The 5,054-nt window shown below is 38.7% G+C and overlaps 1 non-coding gene across 1 annotated transcript; it reads right to left on the bottom strand.

The window, feature by feature from the left end:
• Nucleotides 1–2,914: 2,914 nt before the first annotated feature.
• LOC141683732 (small nucleolar RNA R71) lies at nucleotides 2,915–3,021 on the bottom strand. Its single transcript, XR_012560417.1, has one exon. It is a non-coding gene; the product is annotated as a small nucleolar RNA R71 (small nucleolar RNA).
• Between the last annotated feature and the right edge of the window lie 2,033 nt (nucleotides 3,022–5,054).

Below are 5,054 nucleotides of genomic sequence, written 5' to 3'. Positions count from 1 at the left end.
ATGATCATTGAAATCTTCAAGTCCAATAATCTTCTTATCGTCAAAGGAGACATTGATAGATTCCATGACAACCCTTGTTCTTAAATTGTAGACTCTGAAGGCTTTTGTGGAAAGTGGATATCCAACAAAAATTCCTTCATCAGCTTTTAAATCAAATTTGGATAGCTATTCAGGATGAGTCTTAAGAACAAAACACTTGCATCCAAATACATAAAAATACTTCAGATTTGGCTTCTTTTTCTTCACCATTTCATATGTTGTCTTTCCATCCTTGTTAATGAGTGTTGCATTCTGAGTAAAACAAGCAGTCTACACAGCTTCAGCCCAAAAATAGGTTGGTAGCTTTGCTTCATCAAGCATTGTTCGTGCAGCTTCAATAAGAGTTCTATTCTTTCTTTCAACAACTCCATTTTGCTATGGAGTTCCAGGAGCAGAAAATTCCTGCTTGATTCCATGGTCTTTGCAGAACTCTTCCATGATCAAATTCCCGAACTCGGTGCCATTATCACTTCTTATGATCTTCACAGAATCTTTGACTAATTTATCCAATTGCTTGACATGATCAATCAAGATAGATGCAGTTTCACTTTTTGTGTGCAATAAATACACCCATGTGTATCTGGTGAACTCATCCACTATGACCATAGCATATTTTTTCTTTGCAATAGACATGACATTCACTGGACCAAATAGATCTATATGTAGTAGGTGATAAGGCTCAAGAATTGATGATTCAGTCTTGCTCTTGAATGAAGATTTTCTTTGTTTTGCCTTCTCACATCAATCACAAAGGCCATCAAGAGCAAATACGGATTTTGGCAGTCCTCTCACAAGATCTTTCTTGACTAGTTCATTTATATTGTTGAAATTTAAATGAGAGAGTTTATTGTACCATTCCCAGCTTTCTTCAATTGATGCTCTACTCAACAGACAGATTGCAGAACCATCAGTACTGGTTGAAAGCTTGGCTTCATAAATGTTACCATGCTTGTATCCTTTCAGAACAACTTTGCCAATAGATATGCTTACAACTTCACAGTGTTCTTCAAAGAAATCCACATGATAACCTCTGTCACAGATTTGACTAACACTGAGCAGATTGTGTTTCAGTCCTGAGACCAGAGCTACTTTCTCAATGATGACATTCCCAAGATTGATATTGCCATATCCCAGTATTTTTCCAATATTGCCATCTCCATAAAAAACACTTGGGCCAGCTTTCTCCATAAAGTCTGATAGCAGGGCTTTATTTCCAGTCATATGTCCTGAGCATCCACTGTCCAGAACTAGGATGTTTTTCCTGTTGCCCTGCAATCACAAAAACCACTAATGATTAGTTTTAAGGACCTAGACTTGCTTGGATCCTTTGGCCTTATTAATTTTGTTAACATTTGCAGTGAATTTAGCATCAGAGTTTATGTTAACATTTTTCTTATCAGTATTTACACTATCAGACTTTGTATTAGAATTTACACTAGAAGGAACAATGCTAACTTTCTTTAAAGAAGGTTTTATTTGATAATAATCATAGTACAAACTATGATATTCCTTACAAGTATAAATCAGTCAATGACTCATTAGGCTTTGAGTCAAAGTGTTCATACTCTTGAGTGAGTATAGTCTTCCTGTTCTTCATAATCGAATCCGTTCCCTGGCAACTTGTCTCCAAGGCATCCCATATCTCCTTTTCAGTCTTGCAGTTAATTATCCTGTTTGACATTACATTATCAATGGCACTATGCAACAAGTGTCGTACCTTAGCATCCTTAGCAATTGATGTGATATCTTCAGCAGTGTAATCATTCTTCTCCTTTGGTACAGACTTTGCTGCTTCGCCTGCAACTACAACAGCGAGTTTGGTTGGCTTGTGAGATCCTTCATTGATTCTGTCAAGATATTCTGGATCTGTAGCTTCCAGAAACATAGTCATCCTCACCTTCCATATGGGGTATTCAGATGGTTTCAGTATGGGAACTCTGATAGCCTCATATCGACTATGGATTTGAGTCTTTGGAGGTTCTTCAGTTTTGGTGGGCTTGGTTGGAGTTTCTGCTTCAGACATGATTGTTTTTGGATCTTAAACTATTTGTGTATTAACAGATAGGCTCTGATACCACTTGTTAGGTCACACACACTGTAGAAGGGGGGTTGAATACAGTGTATAGCACAATCAAATCGAATTCAAAGAACACAAGTAACAGAAAATAAACTTTATTAAACTTTGTAACAATGTGAAACTGTCCTCTCTCAGTGATGAACAAATATCACGAGAGCTGCTAGGGTTACAATGAATATTATTCTCGATAATGATAACACTTATAGTGTAAACCCTATGTCTGTGTTTATATACTACACAGTTACAAGATAATCGCTAATTGATATGGAATATAATTCTGCTTCCTAAAATATATCAATCAGTTATCTTTTCTTCCAAGTATTCTATTCTTCATAGAATTCCTTCTTCATGCATATCTCTTCTTGCATTTGTCTTGATCTTCTTTCCTTTCAATCAGCCGCCTTCCTTATCTGAAAGTCTCCTTAAGTCCTGATATTATCTCCTGATAAATATCTCCTGAACCTTAAGTACTGATAACTTAAGTTCTCTCTTCAGTATAAGTGCTGATTTCCAGTTAAGTACTGATTTGTCCTTTTTAAGTAAGATTTGAAAACTAAACACAAATCATATTAGACATGACATTATCAAATATATCTAACAAGGGATTTTATTGAAATCTGTGACACCTTTAAGTTCAACGGTGTTTCTGAAGATGCTGTGAAGCTGAGACTATTCACATTCTCTTTGAGGGACAAAGCTAAGAGCTGGTTACACTCTATACCATCCAGTTCAATTACTACTTGGTAAGACCTTGCTCAAAAGTTTCTTACTAAATTCTTTCCTATGGCGAAGACAGCTGCAATGAGGAATATTCTTACTCATTTGCACAACAAATGAGGGAATCTTTGTGTGAAGCTTGGGAGCGCTACAAGGAGATGCTTAGGGAAGTGTCCTCATCATGGAATGCATGATTGGATGATCATCAATTGCTTCTATAACGGTGTGGGAGCACAGTCCAGACCCATGCTCGACGTAGCATCAGGTGGAGCATTATGGGCAAAAAGCTATGAGGAAGCTTATAATCTAATTGAACTGATGGCTGCTAATGAATATCAGTATCCAACCCAGAGATTACCACATGGCAAGGTAGCAAGAGTTCTTGAAGTGGATACAGCTACGACTATCACTGCTCAACTAAAGGCATTGTCTATGAAGATCGATTATCTGGCTAACTATGGTGTTAAGCAGATAATTAGTGTTTGTGAGCTGTGTGCAGGTCCGCATATGACGGAGCAATGCGCTTTATCTAGTGACTCATCTCAGTTTGTGAGAGAGATCACAACAACCAGTTCCAGACACTTATCATCCTAACAACTGGAATCATCCTAACTTCAGCTGGAGCAACAATCAGAATGCGATGCAACAACCGTTCCAGCAGTTTGGAAATAAGCTATTCAACCCTCCTGGTTTTCAACAACAAATTACACCAAAATAACAAACTTTTGGTGCATGTCTATCTTCGAATGAAAAATCTGAATTGGAGGAGTTGCGGCTTATGTACAAAAACCAGGCTCTTATATGCCAAAGCCAGGTAGTTTCTATCAAGACTCTGGAGAACCAAATAGGGAAAATTGCTAATGCCTTATTGAATCTACCACCAGGAATGCTTTCTAGTGATACAGAAATAAATCCAGGCAAGAGGGAAGTTAAAGAACAGGTGAATGCCGTCACCTTGAGGTCTGGAAAGGTCACAAGCCCCCAAATTCAGCAAGACGAAGAGCCTGAAAAAATCTCAAGTTTCAGAAAATGCAGTTGTGGCTAAAGAAGAAGTGCAAAAGGAAGCAGAAGTGGAACCAAGGAAGACTACTGTGGAACACACTCCTCCTGAGGGAAATACAGGGGAGAAACAGATCTATCCTCCACCTCATTTTCCTAAGAGGCTGTAGAAGAAAAAGCTGGATAAGCAGTTTGAGAAGTTTTTAGAGGTGTTCAAGAAACTTCATATCAACATACCTTTCGCTGAAGCTCTTGAATAGATGCCTAGCTATGCGAGGTTTATGAAAGGTATTCTCTCTCGGAAAGTGAAGCTCGATGACTTAGAGATCGTTGCTCTAACAGAGGAATGCAGTGTTGTACTGCAACAGAAGTTACCTCCGAAGCTTAAAGATCCTGGAAGCTTCACTATTCCTTGCACCATCAGAAACTTGTCATTCGACAAGTGTTTATGTGATTTAGGAGCTAGCATCAAACTGATGCCCTTATCTATCTTCAAGAAGCTTGGTCTGCCTGATCCGAAACCAACATACATGTCATTGCAACTAGTTGATCGATCCATCACTTTTCCACGAGGTATAGTGGAGGATGTCTTGGTTAAGGTGGACAAGCTCATCTTCCCTACTGATTTTGTCATTCTAGACTTTGAGGAAGATAAGAAGATTCCCATTATCTTGGGAAGACCATTTTTGGCTACAGGTCAAACTATGATTGATGTACAAAAAGGAGAGCTTACGATGAAGGTTCATGATCAGAAGGTCACTTTTAATATGTTCAAGGCAATAAAGTTACCCACAGCTAAAGAGGAGTGCTTTAAAGTAGAGTGGGTAGACTCTATCGTGGACTCGGAACTTGAGCAATTGCCAAAGTCAGAGACCTTTGAGAGATCCTTAATGGGGAAATCAGTTATTGATGACAAGGAAGGAGCAGAGCAATTGCAGGTTTTGAATGCACTTCCGTGAAAGAGGAAGTTGGATATGCCATTCAATTCTCTTGGGTTAGCAGAGCTGAAAATTTCTCAGGAGCATCTCGAGCCGTCTATTGAAGATGTTTCCATACTTGAGCTCAACCGAATGCCAGATCACTTGAGTTATTCATTCTTAGGTGCACCTCATGATAAGGGGTTGGGATATATTTTTGATGATGTAGAGAGTGGCTCGACGGATATTCCCGTGCCTATAGAGGGTTCTTCTCATGTGCAACAGGTAGTTGATAGTACTGGTGT

Source organism: Apium graveolens, chromosome 1 (assembly GCF_009905375.1).
Source record: "Apium graveolens cultivar Ventura chromosome 1, ASM990537v1, whole genome shotgun sequence".
Classification (NCBI taxonomy): domain Eukaryota; kingdom Viridiplantae; phylum Streptophyta; class Magnoliopsida; order Apiales; family Apiaceae; genus Apium; species Apium graveolens.
This window is presented reverse-complemented; position numbering and strand designations above follow the sequence as displayed.